Source organism: Heptranchias perlo, chromosome 2 (genome assembly GCF_035084215.1).
Source record: "Heptranchias perlo isolate sHepPer1 chromosome 2, sHepPer1.hap1, whole genome shotgun sequence".
Classification (NCBI taxonomy): domain Eukaryota; kingdom Metazoa; phylum Chordata; class Chondrichthyes; order Hexanchiformes; family Hexanchidae; genus Heptranchias; species Heptranchias perlo.
The window spans coordinates 36498306-36509407 of NC_090326.1; the positions used below are offsets into that span (position 1 = coordinate 36498306).

At 52.4% G+C, this 11102-nt stretch overlaps 1 protein-coding gene across 5 annotated transcripts in view; it reads left to right on the forward strand.

The window, feature by feature from the left end:
* The first annotated feature begins 7739 nt into the window (after positions 1-7739).
* The window catches only part of hivep1 (HIVEP zinc finger 1), a 239673-nt gene continuing 236310 nt past the window's right edge, over positions 7740-11102 (forward strand). For 3 of the 5 annotated variants that reach the window (XM_068001730.1, XM_068001733.1, XM_068001732.1), the window contains exon 1: positions 7747-8167. The gene's annotated coding sequence lies outside the window, so the exon portion shown is untranslated. Of the gene's footprint in view, positions 8168-8499; positions 8542-11102 lie in introns of those variants that run through there. The other 2 variants (XM_068001734.1, XM_068001731.1) reach the window with 2 other exon arrangements.

The window sequence follows — 11102 nt, forward strand, 5'->3', positions numbered from 1 at the left end:
AAAAAATTGCATTTATACAGCGCCTTTCACGGCCTCAGGAAGTCCCAAAGTGTTTTATAGCCAATTAAATACTTTTGAAGTGTAGTCACTATTGTAATGTAGGAAACACAGTAGCCAATTTGCACACAGCAAGGTCCCACAAACAGCAATGTGATAATGACCAGATAATCTGTTTTATTGATATTGGTTGAGGGATAAATACTGGCCAGAAGAACTCCCCTGCTCTTCTTCAAATAGTGCCATGGGATCTTTTTCATCCACCTGAGAGGGCAGTCGGGGCCTCGGTTTAATGTCTCATCCAAAAGATGACACCTCCGACAGTGCAGCACTCCCTCAGTACTGTACTGGAGTGTCAGCCTAGGTTGTGTGCTCAAGTCTCTGGAGTGGGACTTGAACCCACAACCTTCTGACTCAGAGGCAAGGGTGTTACCACTGAGCCATGGCTGACGTACATCCCCCAAGTAGCTACTCTTCATGCATGGACCTAACAGTGAGCGTCAATAGACTATTCAACCACTGGCACCAAAATAGCCGTGTACAATCCTGACTTTATCTGCTATTGATGCACATCACTTCCAGCAGGAGTCAAGGGACAGTGCATGGGAGTGGAAACACTGGTAGATTTTTCCCCTCCATAATTCGGGGTCACTGAGATCAACTGTAGCATCTCACAAATGTCATGTAGAGATCATTCATCTTAAAACAGGTTTATAAAGGGATAATATTACAAGGCGACGCTCCCAGCATCACTAAGGTTGAAACCATCTGTTTGCCTACATCGGCTGCTTCCCCCCTTCCCCTTGGCCAGCAAGCTAAACATCCCCTTTCAGTCCTCCCCTGCATTGTCCTGAACCTGCATCTCTTTCTCTAATTTCTCTACCTCTACTCATGCCCTTGCCGACCCGTCTCCTGCTCCCCTGACCCCATTCCCACTAAACTGCTGACCACCCAACTTCACTCCTGGCCCCCATGCTAACTGACATTGTTAGTGGGTCCCTCCCTTTTAAAACTGCCATCATCACCCCATCCTCAAAAAACCCACCCTCAACCCCTTCTGTCATTGCAAATTACTGCTCCATCTCCACTGTCCCTTTCCTCTCCAGAGTCCTTGAACATGTTATCACTTCCTAAATCTATGCTCATAAGAACATAAGAACATAAGAAATAGGAGCAGGAGTAGGCCAATCGGCCATTCGAGCCTGCTCCGCCATTTAATAGGATCATGGCTGATCTGCTCCTAACCTCAAACCTAAATTCATGTCCAATTTCCTACCCACTCCCCGTATCCATATTTGAATCTCTCCAATCAGGTTTCCTCCCCTGCCACAGCACTGAAATGGCTCTAACCAAAGTCACACATGACATCCTCTGTGACTGTGACCATGGTGTATTATTACTCCTTGTTCCCCTTAACTTCTCTGCAACCTTTGACATGGTCAATCAAGCCATCAACCTCCAAAACCTCTCCTCCACTGTCCAGCTCAGTAAGACTGCTTTTGTTTGGTTTCACCCTCATCTTTGGGCTATCTCTCATCCCTCCTCTGCCACTTCTTGCACTTTATACCCTGCTTCCCCAAAAGTTGTGGGGGCACCATTAAGGGAATCATCCCAGTAGTTCAATAGCCTGTTCCTGAGCCTAAACAGTGGTGGATTCCTTAAACATCTTTCCCACGACTTTGGAGAAGCTCTTGTTATTTAAACTGGAAACTGGTTGGGCGAATGGGATCAGGCCTCTGGGTCATAGAGTCATAGAGTTATACAGCACGGATAGAGGCCCTTCGGCCCATCGTGTCCGCGCTGGCCATCAGCCCTGTCTACTCTAATCCCTGGGGGCAACTGAAGAGGGAGCAGAGCAGAGAGAAAGGAAAATAGCAGACACCAGGCAGAGAAATTTAACAAAAAAATGAAGACTGGGTAGAATCACAGGGAAAGGCAGGCTTGGCCAGTTTGGTAGTCACATGGGGCTGCAGACATTTTGGGAGGAGCAGCTTGAAGCAGGAATAGTTGATCAGAGGCACTGCTGGCAGCTGGGTGAGTGAGGTGGGCAGGGAGTAAGGCTTGGGGGCAGGAAATGTAGGCTATACCCGCAACTTTTAATAATAAACCTGGATAGACATCAGTGACTTTTAGCTTCTTCAGAAAATGTCAGCTTTCTGAATGGAATTGTTTTAACCACACTTAGCTGACTGCGTGCTTGTGAGACAGAAAGGAAAAAAAAGTATTTGTGCACCTGCCAAACAGAATGCAGAAACATCTCAGGTCTCTACGCATACGTGGCGAACTGATCTCACCTTCAGATGCCTGTTCCAGATTATGTTGTTAAAAATGTTCTGTATATTTTCTGGAACCATCCCCAAAGATTTTTGGCCCTGTTCCTGGCCTGCACCCATTTAAAAAGAAATTGCTTTCAGGATGTGAGTGATCCTGGCAAGGTCATAATTGTTGTCCATTCTTATTTGCCCTGAGAAGATAATGGGTCTTCTTGAACTGTTGCAGTTCTTGTGGTGATGGTACTCTCATGATGGTGTTAGGTAGGGAATTCCAGGATTTCGACCCAGCGACAATGAAGAAACTACAATATCCCATCCAAGTCAGGTCGGTGTATGACTTGGATGGGAACGCAGAGGTAATGGTGTTCCCATGATATTACTCATTTTGTCTCTCTCTGAGGTATAGATTGCAGGGCTAGAAGTTGCTCTCAAAGTAAGCTTGGTGAGTTGCTGTCGTGCATTCTGTAGAGTATGCTGGTGGGAAGGGGTGGATATTGAGTCCAGTGCCATGGGGCACATTGAGCAGACTGCTCTGTCCTGAATGGTGTCAAGCTTTTTAAGTGTTGTGGCTGCACACATTCAGGTGAGTGATCAGTATTGAATCATACTCCTCACCTGAGCCTTGTAGATAGGGGACAGACTTTGAGGGGTCAGGAGGTGAGCCACTCATTGCAGATGACCCAACCTCTGCCCTATAGCAGATCCAGTTAAGCTTTTGATCAATGGTGACCCCCAAGATGTTGATGGTGGGGACTCGGTGGAAGGTGGTGCTGTTGAAAGTCCCATTCCCACACCAACCTCTCTGTCTTTGGCCTCCTACACTGTTTCAACCAAGCTCAATGCAAGCTTTAGGAACAGTACCTCATCTTTCTCCTGGCCACCATGCAACTCTCTGGTCTACAACCTTCCAAGAACTCTACATTCCTCCAAATCTGGCTTCTTGTCCAACCCCAGCTTCTTGTCCAACCCCCACTTCCTCTACCCCACCACTGACGACCGTGCCTTCGGCTCTCTAGGCCCTAAGCTCTGAAATTACCTCTCTAAACCTCTCCGCCACTCTCTCCTCCTTTAAGGTGCTCTTTATAACCTACATCTTTGACCAAGCTTTTGGTCACCTATCCTAACGTCTCCTTCTTTGTCCGATTCTGCTTCTGTGAAGCGCTGCGAGATGTTTAAATATGTTAAAGGCGCTATATAAATCCAAGTTGTAGTCTGAACATTGACTTTAGTAACTTCAAAACCTTAGCTATATTTGTAAGGAGTCGTACAACACCAGGTTATAGTCCAACAGCTTTATTTGAAATCACAAGCTTTCGGAGCTTTGCTCCTTCGTCAGGTGAGTGCAAGATTCCATAAAGGCACAGCATATATAGTCAGAGAACAATGCCTGGTGATTACAGATAATCTTTCCAACTGCCCGTTATCACACCTCGGCAGAGAGATAATCACAGCAATCAAAGGAGTGGATGGTGTTCAGACAGGTTAGTCAAGGAAACATTACATCCAAGAATACTGAATACACAAGGGGTCAGATAACAAAGACAGAGAGAGAGAGAGAGAGAGAGAATGACCAGTTGTATGAAAAACAGATAACTTTTTTTCCACTGGTGGGGTTACACGTAGCGTGACATGAACCCAAGATCCCGGTTGAGGCCGTCCTCACCCATGAGGACAGCCTCAACCGGGATCTTGGGTTCATGTCACGCTACATGTAAACCCACCAGCGAAAAAAAGTTATCTGTTTTTCATACAACTGGTCATTCTCTCTCTCTCTGCCTTTCAGGTCTCTCTCTCTCTCTCTGTCTTTGTTATCTGACCCCTTGTGTATTCAGTATTCTTGGATGTAATGTTTCCTTGACTAACCTGTCTGAACACCATCCACTCCTTTGATTGCTGTGATTATCTCTCTGCCGAGGTGTGATAACGGGCAGTTGGAAAGATTATCTGTAATTACCAGGCATTGTTCTCTGACTATATATGCTGTGCCTTTATGGAACCCTGCACTCACCTGACGAAGGAGCAAAGCTTCGAAAACTTGTGATTTCAAATAAAGCTGTTGGACTATAACCTGGTGTTGTACGACTCCTTACATTTGTCCACCCCAGTCCATCACCGGCATCTCCACACCTTAACTATATTTACTACTGGAAAGGGCACTGGGGATGTGAGGTGAGTCCACCAACGCCCAAGGGAGGGGAGGGGGAGTTGATGCTTCTTGGGTAGACTTTTTGTCAGAACACAGCTCTGGCAGAAAGGGGAGGGGGGTCGGGGAGGGGGGAGAGGGGTTGTGCGCCGATGATCTATATGATCCTCCTTTTAGGACCGGCAGACCCACAGTTTTCAACATTTCTTGTTTCATTTTGAAGCGCTTGCATCTTTCTCTTTTTTAACCTTGTCTTTTTCTGTGTGTGCTACTGCTGTACTTTTCATCATCTTAGCTACTTATACATTCTTTAGTTCTTCTTATGTCTTTTCATTACCTCAATGAGTTAACCTTTTTTATCATTTAAAAGGTTCCTGCTTCTCCATTGAGCAGTTTACAGGCCATCCAACTTCCTCTCGGTGATGGAATATCTGTTATGCTCCCCTCTTTTCCATCCTACGAATGGTCTTGATTTTCTTGATCTTATCAAATGGCAGCACAGGCACCAGGGGCTGAATGGCCTACTCCTGTTCCTTTGTTCTTATGTTTTCAGTCCTGAGGGAGGGTCTTACACTCAAAGCATTATTCTGCCTTTCTGCTTTACTTATACTGACTGACCAGCTGTATATTTCCAATTTTTTTTCTTTTTTTGATTCCAATTTCCAGCATTGTTGTTCATTACTATTATACTGACTCTAGGTTCATCCTAGTTACCATGTTTGGTTCAGACAATAAACTTGAACTACAGCCCTTGCAATATTATTCAAACATCTGTTATTTTACTACCGAATAAAGGTGGATATTTTTACCCACTATATTTGAAAATGCGGCTGAACATTTGGACAACTTGTGAGATTGGATTTAGATTCAGACTCCTGCTATTTGGAAAAATACTAGTGCATGGCTGGGGTAGAGCCTCTCTAAACTGGTAGGTAAATAGCACATCTAAACAACATTAACAACAACTTGCATTTAACATAGTAAAATATCCCAAGGCGCTTCACAGGAGCATTTTCTAACAAAATTTGACTCCGAGCCACCATAAGGAGATATTAGGTCAGGTGGCCAAAAACTTGGTCAAAGAGATAGGTTTTAAGAATAATCTTAAAGGAGGAGAGCGAGGTAGAGAGGCAGACAGGTTTAAGGAGGGAACTCCAGAGCTTAGGGCCTAGGCAGCTGAAGGCACGGCCGCCAATGGTGGAGTGATTAAAATCGGGGATGTGCAAGAGGCCAGAATTGGAGGAGCCCAGAGATTGCGGAGGATTGTAGGGCTGAAGGAGGTTACAGAGATAGGGAGGGGTGATGTCATGGAGGGATTTGAAAACAAGGATAAGAATTTTAAAATCGATGCATTCCTGGACCAGGAGTCAATGTAGGTCAGCGAGCACAGGGGTGTGATGGGTGAACGGAGATTGGTGCGAGTTAGGATATGGGCAGAATTTTGGATGGGCTCAAGTATATGGAGGGTGGAAGATGGGAGGCCAGCCAGGAGAGCATTGGAATAGTCGAGTATAGAGGTAACAAGGGGATGGATGAGGATTTCAGGAGCAGATGAGCTGAGGCAGGGGTGGAGACGGGTGATGTTACGGAGGTGGAAGTAGGTTGGTCTTGATGATGGAGCAGATATATGCTTGGAAGCTCATCTCAGGGTCAAACAGGATGTCAAGATTGCCTCAGACAGTGGCCAGGGAGAGGGATGGAGTCAGTGGCTAGGGAATGCAGTTTGTGGCTGGGACCAAAGACAATTATCTTTGGTCTTCCCAATATTTATTTGGAGGAAATCCACTAGAAAAACTGGGAATGCCATATGTTGGACTACTGCACTATAATTGAACTTAATACCTTGGCCAGGTTGTTCCTTGAAGCTATAATATCACAAACCTGCAATAGTGCTGCACAGGTCTTGGCATCTTATTAACAAAACGATGCTGCACATATACGGATCAAGTATAACCAGCACATTATTACATTGCACCCTTGCAACTGAATTTTCTTAAACGAAAGGTGCATTTACTGGTCTAAATTAGGTTCAGAAGGAACATACTGAGCCAAAACTGATGGAATGGAAATTTCTACCTTTTCCAGCTGTAATGATCTCATGTGACATGATTTTGGGCCAGCTCTTTGGTGGGTGTGGCCCCACAGCACAAAGAGTCCACAATTTGGCAATATTTGCTGTACATGTCACAAGGATGGTTGGTGTTGGTGCAATAGAAACTTCGATCAAAGGAGATTCTGAGGACTGTAGTATTACAATATTTCACTATTGTCCTTAAAATATGGCAATTTGCTTATCAGTAAAGGTAGTATTTTTATTTAATTCTGCATGTGGCTGTGCTAACCCTGATCTGTGAATGTCTGATGCTATGAGTGCAAAAAGTGGAAACATTGCAGCCCTTATTTTAATATCTACTAACTCACCTTCAAATCATTTGGCCGGGAAATTCCTTGGAAGGGTCCTCCGACATTACCTCGCCGGAAGTGCGACGGAATTCCCGTTTGAATTCCTGCTTTGTGGTAGTCTTTATCTATCTGCTGTCATTTTTAATGTTGCTACAATTAAGCTTCCCTAATAACTCAGCCGGTGAACACACAGCCTGGTGTGGCACTGAGCTGCACAGGTCAGGTAGGTCTCATATCTGACCCCTGGTCTGTGTTGGTTTAGCTGCAATCAGCTGGGGCTGGCCTGGGGACGATGTAATTGCTTTGTCCCAGGCTGGGGGAGGGAAACTGAGTCACTGAAATTATCCTGCAGTGGGAAAGTGCCTCAGTGTGAATTTTGAGTGATAAAGTATTGCTACAACTGGGAACGTTTCAATTTTTAAGTTCCCTTCAGAATTTCAGGGGAGATGAGAGAATTGTTGATTTTTTTTGACTCATGTAGGAAGCTGGCGTGTTATCTGGAAACTTCTGAATTATTTGCAGGGTGTTGTGCAAAAATCTAAAACCACCCAAAGAAATGTACACATAGCGTCACCGTCTGTGAAAAAAAAACTTTCTCTTCCCTCCTTGAATCACAGGGTAAAGTGAATGTTTAAAAAAACCCCAAGTATTGTTCTAACAAATTATTCCAGCTGTCTGTTTGGAAAGAAATTTAGATTGCTGCAATATTTTGGAAGGAGCATAGATTTGGGAAACAAACCCAAATGCCTATGCGTCCCGTCTCCTAGCAAACTGGGGGAGCTGCTGCTGGATTTTTTAAAGCAAGGTAATTCTAGAGGGCTATTTCCCCCCTCCTCCTCCTCCTGTCGATTACGAACCACGGAAGGTCTCTGCCAAAACCAGCTTATTGCTTCCGGATCGAAAGACTTTGCAGGGAGGGGGGCTCCGAGTTCACAAGGCAGCGGTTAGTCGTCTCGACTATTGGCTGCTGCCCTTGAGAGGATTCCGTTCCGCCTTCCTCATTGCAAAATATATATATATATATAAAAAAACACCACAAGACACGCACAAGGCCGAGGGTTTGCACGTCAATGAGTAAGAACCCAACCCGAGCCTCGAAGGCAAAGTGCGCAACTTGGTGACGGGGTTTGCAAAGGAGCCCGAGCCGGTGGTGGTGGTGGTGGGGTGGGGGATTCACAGCGCGGAGACGGGGCTGTGCAACGGTGCATTTTTTTTTTGCCGGTGGTGTTTGCTTTTCGTTGCGGGGGGAGGTGCTGCGGTCCCTGGGAGAGATGGGAAAGCCCAGTGTTGTGCGCGAAGGACACAACGTGACCTGACAGCGAGGAACCTCCGGGATATCCGTCACTCCTAGGTATGTGCAGAGGGGCCCCGCCAGGGGGGGTTGGATGGTTACTGAAGGGGGGGGGGGGGGGGGGGACTGATGGGGGAAGAGACCAGACCAGGCTCGGCCTGTCCGCAGCCGCCGGGTTTTATTGTTTCCCCACCCCCCTTTCCTCTATTTCCCTCCTGCGCCGACTGTTGGTCGTGTTTGCGCCCCCCCGGGATGTGCGGCTCGGTTGCTGGTTGGAGCGGGGCTGCGTGTTGGGGAGGGGTTGTCGCTGCGGCCGTCGCTGCTCCAGGTTTCCCCCCTCCGTCACCCCCGCGCCGAGAGGCGTGGCGGGAGCTCCGCTGACGTCATGGGGCAGCCTGGCAGCAGCTTCGGGCCCGGCTCCGAGACAAGAGGAGGTGAGGAACCCATCACCCGGGCAACGGGGCACCCTGCACCCGGGCAACGGGACCGCGGCAACTGGGCCAGCCGCGCTTCCTCCACCCCCCTCCCTGTGTGATCTCCCCCTCCCCCCTCCCTGTGTGATCTCCCCCCTCCCCCCGCCCTGTGTGATCTCCCCCCTCCCCCCTCCCTGTGTGATCTCCCCCCTCCCCCCTCCCTGTGTGATCTCCCCCCTCCCTGTGTGATCTCCCCCCTCCCCCCTCCCTGTGTGATCTCCCCCCTCCCCCCTCCCTGTGTGATCTCCCCCCCCCCTCCCTGCGTGATCTCCCCCTCCCCCCTCCCTGTGTGATCTCCCCCCTCCCCCCGCCCTGTGTGATCTCCCCCCTCCCCCCTCCCTGTGTGATCTCCCCCCTCCCCCCTCCCTGTGTGATCTCCCCCCTCCCCCCTCCCTGTGTGATCTCCCCCCCCCCTCCCTGCGTGATCTCCCCCTCCCCCCTCCCTGTGTGATCTCCCCCCTCCCCCCGCCCTGTGTGATCTCCCCCCTCCCCCCTCCCTGTGTGATCTCCCCCCTCCCCCCGCCCTGTGTGATCTCCCCCCTCCCCCCTCCCTGTGTGATCTCCCCCCTCCCCCCTCCCTGTGTGATCTCCCCCCTCCCTGTGTGATCTCCCCCTCCCCCCTCCCTGTGTGATCTCCCCCCTCCCCCCGCCCTGTGTGATCTCCCCCCTCCCCCCTCCCTGTGTGATCTCCCCCCTCCCCCCTCCCTGTGTGATCTCCCCCCTCCCTGTGTGATCTCCCCCCTCCCCCCTCCCTGTGTGATCTCCCCCCTCCCCCCTCCCTGTGTGATCTCCCCCTCCCCCCTCCCTGTGTGATCTCCCCCTCCCCCCTCCCTGTGTGATCTCCCCCCTCCCCCCGCCCTGTGTGATCTCCCCCCTCCCCCCTCCCTGTGTGATCTCCCCCCTCCCCCCTCCCTGTGTGATCTCCCCCCTCCCCCCTCCCTGTGTGATCTCCCCCCTCCCTGTGTGATCTCCCCCTCCCCCCTCCCTGTGTGATCTCCCCCCTCCCCCCTCCCTGTGTGATCTCCCCCCCCCCTCCCTGCGTGATCTCCCCCCCCCCTCACTGCGTGATCTCCCCCCCCCTCCCTGCGTGATCTCCCCCCCCTCCCTGCGTGATCTCCCCCCCCCTCCTGCGTGATCTCCCCCCCCCTCCCTGCGTGATCTCCCCCTCCCCCCTCCTGCGTGATCTCCCCCCCCCCTCCTGCGTGATCTCCCCCTCCCCCCTCCTGCGTGATCTCCCCCTCCCCCCTCCTGCGTGATCTCCCCCTCCCCCCTCCTGCGTGATCTCCCCCTCCCCCCTCCTGCGTGATCTCCCCCTCCCCCCTCCTGCGTGATCTCCCCCTCCCCCCTCCTGCGTGATCTCCCCCTCCCCCCTCCTGCGTGATCTCCCCTCCCCCTCCTGCGTGATCTCCCCCTCCCCCCTCCTGCGTGATCTCCCCCTCCCCCCTCCTGCGTGATCTCCCCCTCCCCCCTCCTGCGTGATCTCCCCTCCCCCCTCCTGCGTGATCTCCCCCTCCCCCCTCCTGCGTGATCTCCCCCTCCCCCCTCCTGCGTGATCTCCCCTCCCCCTCCTGCGTGATCTCCCTCCCCCTCCTGCGTGATCTCCCCCTCCCCCCTCCTGCGTGATCTCCCCCCCCTCCTGCGTGATCTCCCCCCCCTCCTGCGTGATCTCCCCCCCTCCTGCGTGATCTCCCCCCCCTCCTGCGTGATCTCCCCCCCTCCTGCGTGATCTCCCCCCCTCCTGCGTGATCTCCCCCCCCTCCTGCGTGATCTCCCCCCCCTCCTGCGTGATCTCCCCCCCTCCTGCGTGATCTCCCCCCCTCCTGCGTGATCTCCCCCCCCTCCTGCGTGATCTCCCCCCCTCCTGCGTGATCTCCCCCCCCCCTCCTGCGTGATCTCCCCCCCCCTCCTGCGTGATCTCCCCCCCCTCCTGCGTGATCTCCCCCCCCCCTCCTGCGTGATCTCCCCCTCCCCCTCCCTGCGTGATCTCCCCCTCCCCCCTCCTGCGTGATCTCCCCCCCCTCCTGCGTGATCTCCCCCCCCTCCCTGCGTGATCTCCCCCCCCCCCTCCCTGCGTGATCTCCCCCCCCCTCCCTGCGTGATCTCCCCCCCCCTCCCTGCGTGATCTCCCCCCCCCCTCCCTGCGTGATCTCCCCCCCCCCTCCCTGCGTGATCTCCCCCCCCCCTCCCTGCGTGATCTCCCCCCCCTCCCTGCGTGATCTCCCCCCCCCTCCCTGCGTGATCTCCCCCCCCCTCCCTGCGTGATCTCCCCCCCCCCTCCCTGCGTGATCTCCCCCCCCCCCTCCCTGCGTGATCTCCCCCCCCCCCTCCCTGCGTGATCTCCCCCCCCCCTCCCTGCGTGATCTCCCCCCCCCCTCCCTGCGTGATCTCCCCCCCCCTCCCTGCGTGATCTCCCCCCCCCCCTCCCTGCGTGATCTCCCCCCCCCCCTCCTGCGTGATCTCCCCCCCCCCCCCCCTCCCTGCGTGATCTCCCCCCCCCCCCCCCTCCCTGCGTGATCTCACGA